The 22444-nt window shown below is 42.0% G+C and overlaps 1 long non-coding RNA gene across 1 annotated transcript in view; it reads left to right on the top strand.

Moving 5' to 3' along the window:
- Positions 1–21564, top strand: part of LOC149456916 (uncharacterized) — a 160626-nt gene extending 139062 nt beyond the window's left edge. Inside the window, exon 7 of the long non-coding RNA XR_016313783.1 lies at positions 18524–21564. This is a non-coding gene — a long non-coding RNA (uncharacterized LOC149456916). The remainder of the gene's footprint in view (positions 1–18523) is intronic.
- Positions 21565–22444: the final 880 nt, after the last annotated feature.

Raw genomic sequence — 22444 nt, 5'->3', positions numbered from 1 at the left:
ATGACAAGGAATCTAAAACATGTGAAAATGAATAGTACAGGGGAGTTCATAGAAATCCAGGGACATAGCCAGGGACATTCATTTCAGGGACAAATGATAAAACCCGGGAGCAGAGGCAGGCTGGGAATGGAATAGGGGAATAATAGGTGTGAATGAGTAATCTGGAGAAGGCCACCTATTTCGTAGAGGAATGTTTCCATGGATGTGACCTGCATTATTGAGTTAATCTGAAATCTTCTGCTAGCTCTGCATCAAAACCCGCTATCAACTGCTATCCTGCTGCAACGGGGATAATAAAGAACGCGGTCCCATGATATGAATTTACAGCATCACTAAGCGGTATCTGAGCACCACAAACTGAAAACACCATTGAAATCATTTGTGGTATTAAACGTAAACTCCCCCATCCATCCATGTCTGCATGTGTTATTCTCTTGAGAAATCACTTTGAAAAACACTACCAGTTTTAGCTGTGGCCATCTTGAGTAAGGGCAGATGATTCATGTAGCGTTTACTTCCTGGGATCCATCTGCCCTTAGCTCAAGCATGCAGACAGGAGGGTGCGCTTTGCTGGGAAAGCCACTCCTCCTCCTTAACTCCTTGCACCGACAGTACGTAAATATGCGGCTGGGCCTTGGCGCTGGGAGGCCGCATATTTACTTGCCTCCTGGCCCTTTAAGGGGTATCTGATGTTGGGAGGTGGATTCAAGGTGTAGGGTCATATGATCGCTGTGATTGGCTGTCACAGCAGTCACATGATCGCACAGCTCCCAATTGCAAGTAGCTGGTAACTGTGCCATGACCACACAGGGCGCACGCTCATGGCACATCTGTTTACATCAGATACGTAAATATACGGCCTTTCGGAGGCTGGGTCTTGGCGCTGAGAGGCCGCATATTTACTCGCCTCCTGGCCCTTTAAGGGGTTTCTGATGCTGGGAGGTGAGTTCAAGGTTTAGGGTCATATGATCGCTGGGATTGGCTGTCACAGCGGTCACATGATCGGAAAGCTCCCAATTGCAAGTAGCTGGTACGTGTGCCATGAGCACACAGGGCAAGCGCTCTTGGCACATTTGTTTACATCGGATATGTAAATATGCGGCCTTTCGGAGACTGGGCCTTGGGGCTCAGAGGCCGCTTATTTACTCGCCTCCTGGCCCTTTAAGGGGTTTTTGATGCTGGGAGGTGGGTTCAAGGTTTAGGGTCATATGATCACTGTGATTGGCTGTCACAGCGGTCACATGATCGGAAAGCTCCCAATTGCAAGTAAATATGTGGCCTCTCAGCGCCAAGGCCCAGCGTCCGAAAGGCCGCATATTTACATATCAAATGTAAACAAATGTGCTGAGAGCGCTCGCCCCTTGTGCTCATGGCACACGTACCAGCTACTTGCAGTTGGGAGCTTTCCGATCATGTGATTGCAGTGACAGCCAATCACAGCGGTCTTATGACCCTAAACCTTGCCCCACCTCCCAGCATCAGAAACCCCTTAAAGGGCCAGGAGGCGCTGGCACCAAGGGGTTAAAAAAAACATGTCCATGAGCACAGTGGCTAAATGGCTAGTGGCTAGAACTTTCGCCGAGCACCACTAGGGTCATCTATTGAAATCCCAACCATGGCACTACCTGCCTGGAGTTTTCATGTTCTTCCTGTGCCTGCGTGAGTTTCCTCCAGGTACTCCGATTTCCTCCCACACTCCAAAGACATGCTGGTAGGTTAACTGGCTCCTGTCTAAAATTGGCCCTAATATGTGTATATATGAATGTGAGTTAGGAACCTTAGATTGTACACCCCTTGAGGGTTAGGGACTGATGTGAATGTAAAATATATATGTAAAGTGCTGCATAAATTGATGGTGCTATATAAGTACCTGTAATAAATAAAAATAAATACCCTGGAATCAATGAAGTAGAAATGTGCATGCTGTCCATCGGCAAAACAGAACAAAACATACAGAATTACAGGTTACAGGTTATATTTGACTCACCAGACTGGATCCACCCACAGCAGGTTATATTTGACTCACCAGACTGGATCCACCCACGGCAGGTGATATTTGACTCACCAAACTGGATCCACCCATGGCAGGTGATATTTAACTCATCAGACTGGATCCACCAACGGCAGGTGATATTTGACTCACCAGACTGGATCCACCCACGGCAGGTGATATTTGACTCATCAGACTGGATCCACCAACGGCAGGTGATATTTGACTCACCAGACTAGATCCACCCACGGCAGGGGATATCTGACTCACCAGACTGGATCCACCCACGGCAGGTGATATTTGACTCACCAGACTAAATCCACCCACGGCAGGTGATATTTGACTCACCAGACTAGACCCACCCACGGAAGGTTATATTTGACTCACCAGACTGGATTCACCCACAGCAGGTTATATTTGACTCACCAGACTGGATCCACCCACAGCAGGTGATATTTGACTCATCAGATTGGATCCACCCATGGCAGGTGATATTTGACTCACCGGACTGGATCCTCTAGGAATGCCCTTGAGAGCTATATGGCTCTGGATAAAGAGAATCTGATTTCTCCTATATGGATACTGCCAGCAATGCAAGCCAAATGAGTCCTACTGGTGTCTTGTGTACTTTTCAGATGCTGTACTTTGGGAGGCTGGGCTCATTCCCTAATTACTGGATAGGCTAAGATTTACTGGGATCTATGTTGCAACTCAAGCCTAGATTATCTCCTTGGTGTGCCCAACTAGATTACCCTTTATTGGTTCAGCTATTATAATAAGCAAACATAGGGCTAGTCAATGACATCAGCTTTGGCTTTTGTAGAGCTCCTTAAGCCAACCATACATGGGTTGAATTTTGGAAGAAGTTTCTTTGAGAAAATCTTTTCTAAGAATTTTAGTTCGAATTTCGCACCATTAGTGGGCCACAGCAATGGCTGATTTTCATGCGACCGTCAAATTTGAGGGATCGGGCATGTTGGAAATTTTTGAAAAACCAAACAAATTTCTAATCAATGATGGGAGAATCGTGTGAGGAATGTAATCAAAAAAGAAATGAGCATGAGCTGTGACCTGGAAAGAAAAGAAGGTTCTTAGCCAAGAAAATTATTTTCTGTAGCAATGTGAAATTGAAGGCTTGGTTGTTCGAATTTCGAAATCAATGGTGGCACTACAGATTACAAAATGCATGAAATTTCCAATTTCCATAAAAAAATTTGTTCGGAATTCGACCCATGTATGGCCTGCATTATTTCATTCAGCAGCAGGAGAATTAATCTAGATTCTTTATGGGGGACCAGACTATGTCCAGTGGGAGTAGAAAATGTGAAAGCATCAGTGAGCATAAGCAATGCTTCAGGCTTTGTAATCAGTGGAAGTAAAATAATACATACTGTCTGTAGTGAGTAGGAGAAGAAATAGGACCCTCAATGTTGGGATCAGTGGGAGGAATGGTGCCCCATCATTGCTGTCAGTGGGAGGAATACTGCCCAATCATTGGTGTCAGTGGGAGGAATTTTTCCACCAATGTTGGTGTCAGTGGGAGGAATATTGCCACTTCATTGGTGTTATTGGGAGGAATGGTGCCCCATTGTTTGTGTCAATGGGAGGAACAGTTCCACCATCGTTGGTGTCAGTGGGAGGAATAGTTCCACCATTGTTGGTGTCAGTAGGAGGAATAGTGCGCCATCATTGGTGTTAGGGGGTGGAACAGTGCCCCATCATTACTGTCAGTAGGAGGAATAGTGCCCCATTATTGGTGTTAGTGGGAGGAATAGTGCCCCATCATTGCTGTCAGTGGGAGGAATACTGCCCAATCATTGGTGTCAGTGGGAGGAATTTTTCCACCAATGTTGGTGTCAGTGGGAGGAATATTGCCACTTCATTGGTGTTATTGGGAGGAATGGTGCCCCATTGTTTGTGTCAGTGGGAGGAATAGTTCCACCATCGTTGGTGTCAGTGGGAGGAATAGTTCCACCATTGTTGGTGTCAGTAGGAGGAATAGTGCGCCATCATTGGTGTTAGGGGGTGGAACAGTGCCCCATCATTACTGTCAGCAGGAGGAATAGTACCACAATTGTTGGTGTCAGTGGGAGGAATAGTTCCACCATCGTTGGTGTCAGTGGGAGGTATAGTTCCACCATTGTTGGTGTCAGTAGGAGGAATAGTGTGCCATCATTGGTGTTAGGGGGTGGAACAGTGCCCCATCATTACTGTCAGTGGGAGGAATAGTACCACAATTGTTGGTGTCAGTGGGAGGAATAGTTCCACCATCGTTGGTGTCAGTAGGAGGAATAGTGCCCCATTATTGGTGTTAGTGGGAGCAATAGTTCTACCATTGTTGGTGTCAGTGGGAGGAATAGTGCCCCCAATCATTGGTGTCAGTGCGGGGAATTGTGCCCCCATTGTTGGTGTCAGGGGGGGAAATGATGCCCCATCGTCTGTGTCAGTGGGAGGAATAATGTTTCAAGGGCCAGATAAAGGCAAGCAAAGGGCCTCAGTTTGGAGACCACTGCTCTAAGACATAAGAAGTTTGGCTGCTGTGAATAATGGCTCATTGTTGTAATGACGGCTCACGCTACCAGGTTAAAAGGTTAAAGTGTTACTAAACCCACAACAGTAAAATAAGTCTGTATATGCAGTACAGCATGCTTGTTATACTCACTGTAGAACCTAAAGGGTTAAGCCTCTGCATTGTGTAAAAAGGCTGCTTTATCCTGTCTTCTCTGATCCTCCCCTTCTTCTACTGTCCCCAATCCATCTGCTGCTAGTACATTAGTATTAGCCTGTAATCTGCACCTGAGCTTGACCGCACTGCTCAAAAATCGGACGGGACTCTTTTTCAATCCACACTGAATCTGCACTGCCAGTGCCACGGACATGTGTGAATGGGCATCATAGGAAGTGAAAAGTATACTTTATACTGATCCAAGCTATGGATGGAAGGAAAAGGATCACCCCACCTGCAAGTGAGAATAGGGGAGCATGAGTCTGAGCAATTCCAGTGTCAGCCAATACAAGTGAAGGGATGGACGCTGCCAGGGGCGGACTGACAACTCATGGGGCTCCCGGGCAATAGGGGTTAATGGGGCCCCTGTGTCCTTGCCCAAACTCAAAAAAGCCTATCAAAAAGGTACCAGGGGCATCTGATGGGGCGCCCTACTGACCCCGGGCCCTCAGGCAGGGCCCAAGTTTCCAAATGGTCAGTCCGCCCTTGTATGAGACATACAATCATAAGAAAGGACTAAACAGCCACAGTATCATGGCACGCTTTCCATGCAAACATGTACCCAACCCAGGGGCGGACTGACAACTCATGGGGCCCCCCGAGCAATAGGAAATTATGGGGCCCCTGTGTCCTCGCCAACACTCAAACCACACCCAAAAAAGCCTGTGAAATGTACCAAGGGCATCTCATGGGGCCCCCTACTGACCCTGGGCCCTTGGGCAGTGCCCGAGTGCTGGAATGGTCAGTCCGCCCCTGGACGCTGCTCAACCGACCCCAGGAGTCCAATGTGGAGGAATGGCCTCCATTCCTCCACATTCAGCTCCTGGGGTCTGCTGAGCAGCGTCCATCCCTTCACTTGTATAGGCACCATAGGAAGTAATGTTATTTCACATATCATGCAGATTGGATGTGGTTCAAACTGCATCCAATCCGCATATATGTGAACTGACACTTCAATGTAACCAAAAACGATTTTAGAATTTTGACCCTTGACGTGACCTGTGCTGTAGAAAATGCAGCTCAGCGCACAGTAAAATGCAGCACAACATGTTACAAATGCTTGTCAATGCACATGAATTTTTGTTGCATTTTTATTTGCGTTGTGGTGTGGATGAACCTTCCTAAATAGGGCAAAATATACAAAATTATTATATATACTCCAATTTTTTTTAAATTCTTCGCCCTTGATGTGCCAATAGACTTGCGAGGATTGTTGTCCAGTTCAGCCAAATCAGACAATAATTGTCCCGTCTACCACTAGCAGAAGACTCCCTCAAGCAATCTCTTTTGTGGGAAATTAGGCGTCGGAGTCCTTTGGCCCGCTCCTGCTGCTACATTGTTTTTGTACCATCCGAAGTTAAAAAAAAAAAAATTAGTTTCTCTCTCTTCCTGTCAAGACAGAAATACTCTAAAAACAAAAAAAAATGCAATATTTACATAAATTTACATTTCCTACCAGTCTAAAAGCTAGTTAAACACCTGCATATGTTGGATCCCTCTTTAATGACTGGGTCCCTATGAAATGATTTGACATGGTTTGGCCAAATTATGTGCCTAAAAGCTTCCATTTGTTGAAGCAAAATGCATTAGAGAGATTTTCGAAGTTTCCTATAGTTTTAGCCAGGGAGTGTGCATAAAAAAAGTTGTTTTTTTTTTTTTTGAATGCCTATACCATAATAAATTCTGTGAGTACTTCATTGTGTGAGATTAAGCTAACACAGAAACAGTCCCACAATACTTGCCGCTCTTCTCTCAGCCGGTCTCAAGCCCGGTTAGTTTTTCAGTGCAGGACAGAATAGACTTCAGCCTGGGCTCCTGCTCTGCTTGGTTGCCAGGGGAGCCGCTAGGCAGGCCTTAGATATGCACGGTAAAGGGCTGGCCTGTCAAAGTGTCTGAGATGAACCATGGCCCAGTCCCCCTGCAGCTGGGCTCAGACATGCCTCAGCCCTTGTCTGGGGCCTGGGAATGGCAAAGCCCAGTGAGGTTCAAGGGCAAACTTGATATTCATTAGTCAGGGGCCTTGATGTTCCCACTCTTCTCTTCTCTCCTTTTTTCTCTCCATCTTTTGACACATTCCTGTGTGTCTCTGGGAGTAAAAAGAGCTTTCCCCCTCCTGCTTTCTCTATTTGTCTTTACACACAAGACCATGCATAAACTGTACCGTGAAACAAGGAGGCTAGGAGGACAATGTCTGCAAAAACACACTGAAAGGAAGGAGGCCTGGAGATGCGAAGCTGTCTGCTCCCTTACAATTTAGATAACGGACCCTGACTGACAAAATAGTCTTTTTCATTTAACCATTCAACTGCTTTTCTGGAGCACGCCGTAATAGTTTATCTGTGTGTAGCAGCGTTGCTCTTCTTAGACATCACACATTATGTTCTACCATCCCTGCAAGTGGCGCTAATCTTTATGCAGATTAAACAACAACACAAAATATCATATAGTAACAATATCACATCCAGTTCATATAAAAGACATTTGCTTTCATTGCCTTTTATATATATATATATATATATATATATATGTGTGTGTATTTTTGTATTTATTATTATAACTGTTATAGCCGATGCACAGAACCCTGCCTTCCAGGCTCAATATGTAGCAAGATTCAAAAACCAAGGGGGTTACATAACATTTATTTAAATATCCATCAGACAAAAACTAAAATAAATAGATTAAAAAAATGTAAGGCTGTATGCTGAAATCGGGCCATACATATATATATATATATATATATATATATATATAAAAATATGTATCCATTTAATTTAATAATATAAATAATAATAGCAGTAATAATTATGTATATATTTATTGTATATACATATACGGAATCTTGAATATATATATATATATATATATATGTTGAGGGTTAGGGACCCTCAACATACATATGTTTACACATACATATATGTGTAAAGCGCTGCGTAAATTGACAGCGCTATATAAGTACCTGAAATAAATAAATAAAATAAATATGTAATTATTTATTATTATTATTAATAATAACAATAGTATTAATGTTTGTATATTTTTATATATATATATATATATATATATTCAAGATTCCGAGACTAAGGGTTGCAGTTACAATCATACATAATTTTGTTTTTGAACTTAATATATATATATATATATTTATCACTCTTATTAATAATAATAATTATATATATATGTCTCGAAACAGAAAAATACAATTTTCACTGTGTGTTCACCTTTTAAGACCCATGAAGGCTACTGTCTCTTTTGGACTGCAAGTACTACAGACTTTGCTGTGCAACCGGGCCCACTTTTTAGTTCTGATATGAGTACAGTGGCAACCACTATATATATATATATATATATATATATATATATATATACATATATATATATAATTATACAGGATTTCTATAGCGCCAACAGTATATATATATCTATATCTATATATATATAGATAGATATATATATAGATAGATATATATATAGATATATATATAGATATAGATATATATAGATATATATATTTATATCTCAAGATTCCAAAGATTCCAAAACTGAGGGTTGCAGCATACAATCATACATATTTTATTTTGAAATATAAAAATTTAATTCATGTTATTTAAATTTCATTGCTTCTTTTTATACTAACATTTTAACATTTCACAACGACAGCTACCAGATCTCTAACACGTTTTGTTGAAATGTAAACTGTATTGTTAAGCAAAAGGCTAAAATGTCCAGTTAGACTTTTTTTTCCCATTTCTACAATATATTTAACTGTTCTCATAAGCTGACTTCCTGGTAATTATCTGAGCTAGCCAGCACGTGTTATTAGTTTTAAATGATTTTTTTCTTCCCTCACCAGGCCTCAGTAACAGAATAGAGGTGTAATTGTGCTAAAGAGTTAGCAGGGGAGAGCAGCTTTTGCACACATTTAAGTCTGAGGTCCTTAGACTGGGAGGCAGTATAAAGAAGTTCATTTACATAAGCAGCATGTGTCTGAAAGAGAAAGAAAGATATCAGGGGTTGCAAAATTTAATCTAGACTTGAAGGAAAATAAGGCCAGAAAGAGGAGGGGTGAAAAAACCTGATAGTGAAAGGGGTTTAGCTAAGTAACACCCTGGAGAGATTAAATTGTCCAGAAAGTTTCTCCCCATGATTTTACGAAATGGGCAATGGGGTGTACAGAGGGGGTGGGATGGCAACACCTCCCTAAGTGCATGAATGGGAAACAGGCAAAGAAAGAGATCTTTATTAGTTAGGAGCAAAATCCACCAGCGGTTAGGAAATTAAAATCAAGCTTACAAAATTTGCTGTATGGAGGTCACTAGTTTGAGAATAATTTCAAGGTTTAAGTCTGGTACTCTTTGCATGATTTAGTAGTAGGAGAAGTAGTATGATTTATAGGAGGAGAATTCTTGGCACGTAAGCAAATCATGAATGGATAATGCCAACAGGAAGACCGTGTAGTTCCTACATCTTGACTCTTTATTGAATTAAACGAATGTTACATATAGGCTTCTTTCACTGATCTGACTACATTAAATCTGCACCCCACATAAAGAGATAAATGGAAGCTGCACTCCATTGTAAAAGTTTACAGTAAATCTGGTTAATTATCATTTCTTATGGGCTAGGTAGCCCATTTCTATGCACTTTGCACATCATTATCACTCTATCTGATTAAATAAAATCTATAATAAAGGTGGAAGATAGACCCTCTCGCACCTGTGTTAGAAGGGTTTAATAGACTCTGAAAAACCTATGAATCCAGGCTGATTTCCCTGAATGTCAAAATCTGGTAAATCTCAAGTGACAGAGATTCATTTATCTAGAAAGAAAAAAGAAAATTCACATAAAAGTCATTCCAAATACAAAGAATGAATTTGCAGTGGTTTATTTTGCACTAACAAGGCTGCAGGGATGACATAAAAAGAACAAAAAAATGTTGACAGTTCAGGTTATAACTACAAGGGGTGCAGCAGGCAGATGCTTCCAGGCCATGAAGCTATGGACCCAAGAATTGTATCATTAAAGTGGAATTCCAGTCAATAGTTAACTAAGACTAAACCTACTTCCACCCCCATTCTAAACCTATTCTATCTAACCTTGTAAAGAAAAGATCCCTATACTTACTTATTCTGAAGTTGCTCCGGTTCGGTCTCCAGTGGTGGGTTCTGTGTGCATGAGAGAAAGCCAACATTGGTTGGGAAATGCTTAATTGTAGTAGCTATGCAGACGTTTGACTGGAATTCCACTTTAAATTACCTTGGATTCTTGCACGTTTGTTTGGAGCTCTCCTTGGATTGTATGTGTTTGGATTCTCAACTCTGGGTTCTTTCCCTTTTTGCTGATGGCAGTCCCCAACTGTTTTGGTTTCCAGTGGTGGCTTCTGTGTGCATGATAGAAAGATAAAGTTAGTTGGGAAATACTTAGTCATAGTAGCTACACAGGATTTTGACGGGAATTCCACTTTAAATTACCTTGGATTCTTGGACGTTTGTCTGGAGCTCTCATTGGATTGTATGTATTTGGATTCTCAACTATGAGCCCTTTCCCTTTTTGCTGATGGCGGTCCCCAGCTGGTTTGGTCTCCATCGGTGGCTTCTGTGTGCATGAGAGAAAGGTAACATTGGTTGGGAAATGCCTAGTCATAGTAGCTATACAGGCTTTTGACTGGAATTCCACTTTAAATTACCTTGGATTCTTGCACATTTGCTTGGAGCTCTCATTGGATTGTATGTGTTTTGATTCTCAACTCTGGTCCCTTTCCCTTTTAGCTGATGGCGGTCCCCAGCTGGTTTGGTCTCTAGCGGTGGCTTCTGTGTGCATGAGAGAAAGCCAACATTGGTTGGGAAATGCCTAGTCATAGTAGCTATGCAGGCTTTTGACTGGAATTCCATTTTAAATTACCTTGGATTCTTGGACGTTTGTTTGGAGCTCTCATTGGATTGTATGTGGTTGGATTCTCAACTCTGGATCCTTTCCCTTTATGCTGATGGTGGTCACCATTTTTCTAGGTGCTGATGAACCAGAGCCCAGTAACATTTTCAGTGACCCTTAAAAAAAAAATCAGAATCCAGTGCCCTGTTTGTTTTTGTGTTAAAATATTATCAAGGCTGACGTGGATAATATATTGACTCCCTTTAGGTTTTGCGCCAGACTCCTTTCCGTTTTATCACTGACCAGAATGAATGAGTGATTCTCTTTGATAGATAGGACTATAGTGCCTTTTCCCCAAAACAGACCACTTTTAATTAATTAAAGTGTCCTCTGTATAATAAAATAACATTATAACATATAAAACAGAAAATACCATACCTAATGATTCAATAAAATTGCAGAGTTTCCAGTTTGATATTATATTTTATGCTGCGTTATTGTACAGCATTGCTTCTATTCTTAAGGGGAGGCTGTTTATGGAAGCAATGCGTTTCCCCTTTAGGAAGCACAACTTAAACAATGCAGTGCATGCCAGAATCTTTGTGTAGGGAATGTAGTGTTATTAAAGCTTCCATTCACTCGTAGTAATCTTTTCTTACACTCGGTAGGGTGATTGACTAAAGGCTGACTAGCCCAGCAAGCCTGTGCTTAACTCAAACTCTCAGTCACTTTAAGAGGTAATTCTTCCTCTTAGATGGGTATTTAATCTTTGGCTCTCCAGGCTATCAGGAGTCCCATAGATCAGCCTTTACACATGCATTGCTTATGTTCGTAATTCACATACAGTATATGCTTGTTTGCTGTAGATGTAAAGGTTGAAATCTACAGCAACTAGATCTTAACTGACATTTTTTTTATTTGTTTTTTTATATGTAGGCATTTTGTCAGTTAACAGAAAGACCATTGTTCATTTCTCATTTATCATTCTTCCAGTAGGAGCAGTGACAGATTAAAAAAATAGTTTTAATGTTACATTGGTTTATGGTCAGAGATTCTCATATTTTGGCTCTTATTATTGCTTAAAGTGAAATAAAAAAATAATAACAAACATGTCATACTTACATGCGCTGTGTAATGGTTTTGCATAAAACAACTCTGATCCTCCTCTTCTGAGGTCCCCGCTGGTGTTCCAGGCCCCTCCCTTCTGAGCAAGCAGCTTGCTATGGGGGCCCCCGAGCAGGCTCTCTCCCAAGCCGCTGCTCTGTCTATTTATTCACACACAGAGTGCGGCTCGGCCCCACTCCTGCTCTTTCCTGATTGGCTCACAGTGATTGACATTAGTGGGAGCCATTGGTTGTCTCAGCCAAAGAGGAAGGAGACACCTGAGAGACACACTTTCCTTGTGCACATTGCTGGATTGAGATGGTAAGTATTGAAGGGGGGATGGAGTTGATGCACACAGAAGGTTTTTTACCTTCATGCAGAGAATGCATGAAGGCAAAAAACCTGAAGATATTACAACCACTTTAAACTAGCACAAATATAGGGTGAAATAATGATATGTAGTGGTCCTCACTCCTTATCTGTCTGGCTGCCAGTAACATTTGCAAAGATACGAGGGCTGTACCAAAAGTAATTCAAAAATGGGCATAGTTTCTTTTATTTATTTCATAGGTCGTTCAAATTTCACATGTTGGTAGAGTAACTCTTCCTCTATTGTAACTCTTCTTCTTCTTCATTGCAAATAAATATTAGATTCCAAGCAGAAGCAACATGCCATCATTGAGTTCTTGATGAAGGAGGGGTGCAGGCTGTCCGACATCCACAGAAGGCTACAGAATGTTTTACAGAGATGACACCATTGACAAGAGTCACCAATGAGAAGCCATTGCTCTTATCAATGGTGTCATCTCCTTAACATTCTACAGTCGTCTGTGAATGTTGGACAGCTTGCACTCCTCTTTCATCAAGAACTCTATTATGGCTTGTTACTTCTGCTTGGAATCCATATTTTATCTACAAATAAAAAGAAGAAGAATTGCTATAAAGGAAGAGTTACTCTACCAACATGTGAAATTTGAATAATCCATGCACGTTAATGGAAAAGTTACACCAACTTTTGAATTGCTTTGGTACAGCCCTTGTATAAATTATCTATATATCTCTTGTTCGCTGTTTTTACATTTCTGGAATGATTTGTTGTGGGGTCCAAATTTTAAATAATCTCAGTGAACTTGAATTCACTTCACATACTTCACATAACCAAGTAACCAATAACTTTTGGAATCCTGTCTTGGGGAAAAGTCTATTGGCTAATTTGAAAATTCTTAGCTAGTAGACCATTGTTGTGTGCCAACCTGCAGATAGGTGAAGCAGTGCAGTTTGTAAATGAACAGGGTGCCTTCACAGGATAAAGGAGGCAATCATATTACTTCTTAACATCTGACCTTAAGTGGTTCTAAAACTTAAACTTTAAGTTTTTTTTTTTACCTTAATGCATTCTATGCATTAAAGTAAAAAACCTTCTGTGCTGCAGGATCCCCCCAACCATGGGCGGACTGACAACTCATGGGGCCCCCGGGCAATAGGGGATCAAGGGGCCCCTGTGTCCTTGCCCAAACTCAAAAAAGCCTATGAAAAAGGTACCAGGGGCATCTCATGGGGCCCCCTACTGACCCCGAGACCTCGGGCAGTGCCCGAGTTTCCAAATGGTCAGTCCGCCCCTGCCCCCAACCCCTCATTTTTCTTATCTGAGCCTGATCCAGCAATGTGCCCAAGATTAGGGGCCCTCGCCGCTGTCTTCCACCTCACTGGGTAGATTGATAGCAGCGGGAGTCATTGGCCCCACTGCTGTCAATCAAATGCTATGCAGAAGGAGCGGGGGGTCGGGCCGAACTACCCGCTCTGTGTCAATAGATGCAGACAGGGTGGCTTGGGATTGAGCTTGCATGGGTGCCCCCATGGAAAACGGCTTTTCATGGAGGCACTTGCTGAAGAGTGGTCCCAGGAATGCCGACAGGGGACCCCAGAAGAGGAGGATTGGGGCTGCCCTGTGCAAAACAACTGCATAGAGCAGGTAAGTATACCATGTTTGTTGTTTTAATTAAAAAAAAAAAAGATTTAATGTTTACGAAACTTTTTTAATGAAGCTTAGATGTATTTTATTAAACAAATAGCACAAGGTATGTACATTTGATTTGATAGATATATAATTTAGTTGACTTGAAATTTAATTGACTCATTTAGTTGAAATGAAAAATGTGGTGTAGGAAAAAAATTACATCTATTACACCCTGAACACAGTTATACTGAAAATTGTTGTTCAATGCTATATACTAATGCAAATTTTTAAAACAGAGTCACTGCTATTTGTTCGCACGGTTTTCATATGCTTGTGTCTGTGACTTAATAGTATGTGTGTCACTCTGTGGTATCTGGTTTATGTCAACTGTTAGTGATTTCCCCTTGTCCAGGATATGTGCATGACTATATTATGTGAAATACAAAGAGGTGATTAAGGGAAGGATAGCAACCTCTAATTCCCGAGGGTGGGAAGTCTGTAAAAAAAAAATACAAGGACAAGACTCTAGTGGCATCTGGTCAATATTGGCTGTAGGGGGTCCAGTGTTGATGTTTAAATCCAGCCAAAGTTAACTCAAAGATTAAAACATCACAAAGTGGTTTGTATAGGCAGTTTGACATGCAGGGTAATCCCGGTGTCCCAGCGCCTTCACATCCTAAAGACACACTCTCTGTCCAAAAGACAATCTCAGACTTTGGAGATGATGATAAAATTCTCAGAGGGGAGAGGATTTTATCCAGGGATAATACTTATCCATGGTGAGGAAGTGATATCCATGAAATCTCCACCAGATAATACTAGTCCAGAGGCACCTTCTCTGCCCTGTTCTTTTAATTGATCCCAGTAGTGGACTGTATAGCAAGACTTTTTCCCAGGCCTCATTTACCAAGGGCGAGCCAAGATTTGCAGTAGGGTGAGCGGCATTCACTCTAATAAGTAAAAAATTTCATATATGTGGTAGCAGGAAATTCATCTAAAGAACAATATTTTGTATACAGTATTGCACATGAATTATTATTATTATTATTATACAGTATTTATATAGTGCCAATAGTTCGCTCAGCGCTGTACATTACAATGGGAGACAATACATGAGACAGTACAATAACAATACAATGCGATACATGAGGGGTTCAAGGGCCCTGCTCCTTGGAGCTTACAATCTAGGAGGGAGGGGATAGTGGTACGGGAGGAAAAGCTGTGGGGGATGGAGTGGTAGGAAGAGTGGAGGAGATCAGCAATTAGCAGGGGGCGGGGTAGGCTTCCTGAAGAGGTGGGTTTTCAGGGTGCGCCTAAAGGAAAGGAGAGTAGGTGATAGTCTGCTGGATTGGGGTAGGGAGTTCCAGAGGATGGGTGATGCCCTGGAGAAGTCCTGGAGACGGGCATGGGAGGAGGAGACCAGGGAACTAGAGAGAAGGAGGTCTTGTGAGGAGCGGAGAATGCGTTTTGGGTGGTATTTGGATATTAGGTCAGTGATGTATTTTGGGGCAGTATTATGGACAGCTTTGTATGTCAGTGTTAGCATTTTGAATTTGATCCGTTGGGCAATCGGAAGTCAGTCGAGGGATTGGCAGGGGGGGGGTGGCGGAAACGGAGCGGTTGTTAAGGTGGATGAGTCTGGCTGCTGTATTCAGGATCAACTGAAGCGGGGATAGTCCGTGGTGAGGGAGGCCAGTGAGGAAGGAGTTGCAGTAATGCAGTGAATAAATTATAACATACTGGTTGTCCATTCCATTGACCTTGGTGGATCAAGAACTGTGCCAGCACGTGCGCCCATTTATGCCTATATGCCATCATTCAAACTTCACAAAATCCCACTATATCAGGGATATGTGTGCACTGTGTTGGTGAACAGGTTATGCAGTGACATGCATATAACTAGTGTGTGCCATCACTAAAGCTAAGGTAGATAAAAACATGTATTTCTTTTGTGATTACGAGAGGTCTTTAAAAAGTTTCTGCACTTTTATATTTTAGTTGGAAACAGTGAGGGCGGGAGGAGTAGTAATTGGTTGTATCTGAGAGTGTCATGTGACTAGCCTGTCTGGCAAGCCGGCTGACCTTGAAGTTTATTATAAGAGTTGTCACGTTGTTTTTAAATTCTTAATAGAGTTACAAAAGTGCAGAAACGTTTTGAAGACCCCTCATAGATGCAATGAACCCTTATGGCATCTGTATGGTTTTAAAGGGATGTCTAGAACTGGCAAGCATGAGATGTGTAGAATCGCTTATAAATCATATTTGAGTCATCATATCATTTATATGTTTAAATGTTATACTAGAAGGAAGTTAGTAAAGATTGTTCCTCTAAATATGATTTCAGAATATTAATTTATTTTAACAAATTGCAAATAAATTGATAAGCTTTTAAATCTACAATAGATAAAAACAACGGTCAACTTTTATTTAAAGGTTTCAAAAATTAGTTTAATTGCTTTTTAATAACTCTTGCTTGCCTGATTTTGAGTGTTAGAAGAGCTATGTCTAGAAAGCAGTGACAACCATCATTCATAGGTGATCCATAGTCCACCACTTGGTTAGGGTTCTTAGGGTAGTGCACTTGCAGTTGAGTACTGACCATGAAAATTTTAAAATGTGTACTAATAGTTAAAATTTCAGGGCAAGAATCTGTGGTCTAACCATTTCTTCTAAGGTGTAAACAGTACTCAGTACTTCTACACTGCTTGGACGAGGGGCAGACTGACAACTCATGGGGCCCCCGGGCAATAGAGGATCATGGGGCCCCTGTGTCCTTGCCCAAACTCAAAAAGCCTATGAAAAAGGTACCAGGGGCATCTCATGGGGCCCCTTACTGACCCCGGGCCCTCGGCAGTGCCCTAGTTTCCAAATGCTCAGTCCGCCCCTGGCTTGGACCTTAGATGAATGGGGTAGACATTCAGAGAGCTTGCCCTAAAAAATAAATCATTAGACTATGTTTACACGCTGTGTGTGTCAACAATGGATGCAGAATTACATGTTTCCTTAATGGCACCCCATGTAGCTCCTAACGCATGCGTTTGGAGTGGCACCATTTTGCAAAAGGGTCTGTGACTTCTTTTCACATTTCTCGTAGTAAAGTATATGTGAACCCTCACCTTGTAAGACAACTCATTAAAAACATTATAAATACATTTTTTTCCTCTTTTTTTTAAGTGATCACATATCATCTGTTCTCAGCTTCATAAGGAACTCAAAGACCTTGGGGAGCAGAAACAGCAGCACACTGGTCTCCCCAATGAATGGCTGTGCATATGGGGCATGTCAGGACAAGTCTGATCATTGGAGGAGAGCAGGCTGAGTTCTCAGCATACCTAAAGAACTGAACACCAATGATTTCACACAAAGGAAGCAATACAAAGAGAACAGTAGACTTTTTTCATACAAGTATATGGTACAGCAGGCACATATCAGGAATATGAAATGTTGGGTTTACATATTCTTTAAGAGCAGCCCATTGAAATGAATGGGCTGCCCTATAGGCGACATATGAGAACACACGGAAAATGTGAGATGACACACATGCGCTCCATCGCACCTGCATAGTGGACAGTGCAAATATAAAAAGTATCATGGACAGTACTCAGCTGGAATAGTCACATGCTACTGGTTTGTCTGTAGGGAGAAACAGAATTATTCAACAACGTAATTCTATTTTTAACCGCTTCCGTGCCACCCTATAGCAGAAATACTGCTACAGGGAGGCATGGCTGCGCAAAATTACGTATATAGGTAGGAGGGACGTGTGCCATTGGCAACCTTGGCTGTCGATCACCGGATCCGGGCCGGTGATTCTCCGCTGGCACCCGTCAATCGCCAAGTATCACTAATAGGGGAGAGGTCTGTATGTAAACAATACAGATCTCTCCCCTGTCAGCACCAACACACTGCTTTGCATGGTTCTGCATAGCAGAGCCATACAAAGCAGTGTGCTTACAGTGTAAAGCACTCACACAGAACACAGTAAAACAGCACACAGTTAACCCTTTGACCGCCCCAGATGTTAACCCCTTCCTGCCCAGTGTCATTAGTACAGTGTCAGTGCTTTTTATCAGCACTGATCACTGTATTAGTATCACTGGGGATGTCAGTGGCAGTTAGTTCCCCCCCCAGTGTTGGAATGCCCACTGCAGTCCCGCAGTCCCGCTATAAGTCGCTGATCGCTGCCATTACTAGTAAAAAAAAAAAGAAAATTTCCAGTGTGTATATACCGCCATTTGTAAATGCTATAACTTTCACGTAAACCAATTTACATGTATTGGGATTTTTTTTTAGCAAAGACATGTAGCAGAATCCATTTTGGTCTCATTTTATGATGAAATTTGATTTTTTTATTTTTTTTTACTGGACATGTTTAATAGCAAAAAGTCTAAAATATTGTTTTTTTTTTCAAATTTGTCGGTATTTTTTTGTTAATATCGCAAAAAATAAAAAAACGCACAGCTGATCAAATATCACTGAAAGAAAGCTCTATTTGTGGGAAAAAAGGACATAAATTTCATTTGGGTGCAGCGTTGCATGACCGCACAATTATCAGTTAAAGTAACGCAGCGCCGTATCACAAAAAATGGCCTGGTCAGGAAAGGGGGGAAATCCTCTGGAGGGCAAGTGGTTAAGTACAGTAGCCAATCATAATTGACACTGCTAAAGTCAGTCCAGTAGGAAAGTATGATGCGGATTCTGATTGGTTGTTATGGGTTATTGCATTTAATAATTAACACTTCATCTTCCCTGAATAAAGCTGCTAGAGCAGGTTACCTTAGCATCACCCAAGCCTTGCAAGCCATCTTACTCCTTCCCTAGATCGGGACCTCTGTGCTTTCCGACAATTAAGTAACTGAATGTTTGTTCTGTCTTTCAGGTCACCAAGATGAGCCACTGAATGTCCTCAAACAGCATGACTCAGCTAATATGCTCTGTAAATAAACTGGACACATAATGGACTGGAGGTGGAAGGAAAACATCATTATTATTCAAGTTTAAAGTACAAATTAAAGTGGAACAAATATGCAAGATTTCATCTCTACAATGATGATACACAACTCCAAGTGCATTGAATAAAATAGTATATTTTAATACCCTTCCTGAGAAATATGTGAAAATGATTTAAAGGGCAACTCCACTTTTATGAAAAAAAAATTAACAAATAAAAAAAACTAATATAGCGTACACAATTGTATATTGTAATTGAATGTTAAGAAAAATGACCTTTCCTTTTCAATCAGCGGTGCTGTAATCTTCTGTAAAATGGCTACCTGGAGGAGTTGGTGCACAGAACCCCCCCCCCCCCCCCCCGTAATGTCATTTCCTACTTGTGTGATTGGCTCACTGATTTTCCCAGAAGTCTGCTCTAAGGCCTCGAATATTGGACAGATTATCGTTTTTTTTTTTTTTTCGCATGCTAGTCTCATATCGAAAGTGAAGAGGTTACTAAAGTCACGAAAATTCTCGTATGACAGAATAAAAATTTTAAAGTGACACAATGTATTGTATTTTCAGACAAAAACTGTGCTGATTAAATGAAAATTGTGCGATCTGGTATTGTACGAGAAATATTTTCGGGCTTGTCCCTTGGAATAATTTCGGACAAAGCTGTGAACTAACAATCAGATTGTTGTGCAATCGCTTCAAAAACAGTATTTTTCGTACGATTTTCTGATCGTGTGTACTAGGCTTCAGATACAAATCAGATTTTGAGCAACCCCTGCAACAAAAATGCCATTTCTAGTGCAGGGGCGGACTGACCATTTGGAAACTTGGGCACTGCCCGAGGGCACGGGGTCAGTAGGGGGCCCCATGAGATGCCCCTGGTACCTTTTCATAGACTTTTTTGTGTTTGGGCAAGGACACAGGGGCCCCATGATCCCCTATTGCCCGGGGGCCCCATGAGTTGTCAGTCCATCCTTATTCTAGTGAAAACCTCTCAAAGGGAAATCACATGTAAAGGGATGCTGACCCTGCCACTTTCCTCATTAAAACCGTGCAGGTGCAGCAGCTAATTGATAATTTTTAACCCAGTCCCATACAGATTCACTTTCCACATGGACACAGACAAACAAACAGCGATATTTTAAGAATAACAAAGGGTAGGAATCTGCAACAAAGTGTGTTAAAATCCCTGCTATGTACATAGATCACCCAGAGGGGAAGGTTTTTTTGTCAGCAAAACTGGAGTTACTCTTTAACATTACTTTGTACAAAAGTTAACCAACTGATTCATGGACGTAATCAAATGCATAAAATTAGGACTTCTCATTTTAATGCATATCAACAAACCAGTGGCGTCCGTAGGCAGGTGCGGGGCGTGCGTGCGCACTGGGTGACACCTACTACACGGGGTGACACCGGACCCGATCGACGAAAAGGTAAGTTGTAAAGCAAGCCAGCGATCCCCGCAGGATGGGTCAGATCTGCGGATTGAGCACAATGGATCGTGGATCTACGTGGATCGTCGGCTTGCTTTACAACTTTCCTTTTTGTGGATCGGGTCCGGTGTCACCCCGTATAGGTTGCATGGCAATGATCCCCGCAAGACGGATCAGATCTGCGGATTGGGGAGCATAATGGATCGGACTACAAAGCTGTTCATAACACTGCCCCAAACTACATCACCAATCTTGTCTCCAAATACCACCCAAAACGTACTCTCCGCTCCTCACAAGACCTCCTACTCTCAAGCTCCCTGGTCTCCTCCTCCCATGCCCGTCTCCAGGACTTCTCCAGGGCTTCCCCCATCCTCTGGAACTCCCTACCCCAATCCATCAGACTATCGCCTACTCTGCTCACCTTTAGGCGCCCTCTGAAAACCTATCTCTTCAGGGAAGCCTACCCCACCCTCAGCTAATTACTGAACTCCTCCACTCTTCCAACCACTCCATCTCCCACAGCTATTTCCTCCTGTACCACTATCCCCTCCCTCCTAGATTGCAAGCTCCTAGGAGCAGGGCCCTCGAACCCCTCGTGTATTGAATCGTATTGTTACTGTTCTGTCTCCTGTATTGTCTCCCACCTTAATGTAAAGTGCTGAGCAAACTGTCGGTGCTACATAAATCCTGTATAATAATAATAAATCGTCGGAGGGGGTGTCACCAAGTGTTATTTCACCAGGTGACTCCAACCCTAGAGACCCTCCTGCAACAAACAATGTATTATTTTTCATTCTGACTTTTATTTTTGCCTTAGCCTGGGTTCACATACATGAGGTGCGGTATATCGCATGGGATTCGCACAGGAATCGCACCACATTCCTGTGCAAATCACATGCGAATTCTGTGCGTTGAGATATGAGCCATACATTGTGTATGGTTCAAATCGCACCGCACCCGCACCAAAAAGCTGCAGGACCCTTTTTTTTGGTCCGCACTAGAATCGGATCCCATGGGTATTCACATCTATGTGATCCGATTCTGCACATCGCACCGCATTTTGTGGACCGATCTCGGGGTGTTGTTAACTTAACAGACACATCCGCAGCAGTTCGCATGAACTGGGTGCGATTCTGATGCGGTGCGCAAGTCGCACAGAAACCGCTGCAAATTCTGCACCGCATCAGTGTGAACTCAGGCTTAGAGTGTTATTATTACATAAAGGAAGTACTGCTATTGTGTGCAACGTATCTATATGTATAGGAGGTATGGGCTTACACTGCAACTATATGGGAATGAGAACTAGACATACTGTTTGTACTCTAGAAATGACAATAACCTGTTTAATATATAATATCATTTTAATTAGCCATTCTGAAATAAAAGCTGAACAAAACAAAATGATAAACTACTTCTCTGTGTAATTGAAGATGTCAATTTTTGAATGTAATGCCGGAAAATGTACATTGCAATGTATATGTTAATATGAAGCAATTGCACTTTAACAATAAATTATAATTTCCTTAAGATGTAACAATGTGTATTGTACTTGATGCATTTCATTGTTTATAATGAATATACAGTATTTCATATTAACCCAGTGACTCTGTGATGTGAAAAATCAGGGGGTGGTTTACTAATGTAAGTTTTATGTCAGACTAGTGAACTTGAAATGTTCAAACAGCTTAATGGAAATTTCTGTTACATTTAATTTAATGGGTGTTTCGCGCAACAGACCTAGTAGCCTATCGAGAAGTTATGGCTAATTAGTTTAAAGTGGTTGTAAACCTCAGACATGAAATATGAACAATGCATATCCCTCTATAGTGTGTACTTGTCTCAATCCAGAGCACTAAGGGAGACATTTACTCAAATTGGAGAGTGCAAAATCTGGTGCAGCTCTGCATATTAACCAATCAGCTTCCGGGTTTTATTGTCAAAGTTTAATGTGTTACTATATCCAGGACCCTGCATTCACTATATCTGGTCTCCCCAGACCCTGCATTCACTACATCTGGTCTCCCCGAACCCTGCATTCACTATATCCGGTCTCCCCAGACCCTGCATTCACAATATCCGGTCTCCCCAGGCCCTGCATTCACTATATCTGGTCTCCCCGGGCCCTGCATTCACTAAATCTGGTCTCCCCGGGCCCTGCATTCACTAAATCTGGTCTCCCCGGACCCTGCATTCACTATATCTGGTCTCCCCGGACCCTGCATTCACTATATCTGGTCTCCCCGGACCCTGCATTCACTATATCTAGTCTCCCCAAACCCTGCATTCACTATATCTGGTTTCCCCGGACCCTGCATTCACTATATCTAGTCTCCCCGGACCCTGCATTCACTATATCTGGTCTCCCCGGACCTTGCATTCACTATATCTGGTCTCCCCACACCCTGCATTCACTATAT

Source organism: Staurois parvus, unplaced genomic scaffold (assembly GCF_062004578.1).
Source record: "Staurois parvus isolate SC_StPar_1 unplaced genomic scaffold, SC_StPar_1.0 ptg000342l, whole genome shotgun sequence".
NCBI classification, from domain to species: domain Eukaryota; kingdom Metazoa; phylum Chordata; class Amphibia; order Anura; family Ranidae; genus Staurois; species Staurois parvus.
Note: the sequence above shows the minus strand (reverse complement) of the source record. Positions and strands in the feature narration are given on the sequence as shown.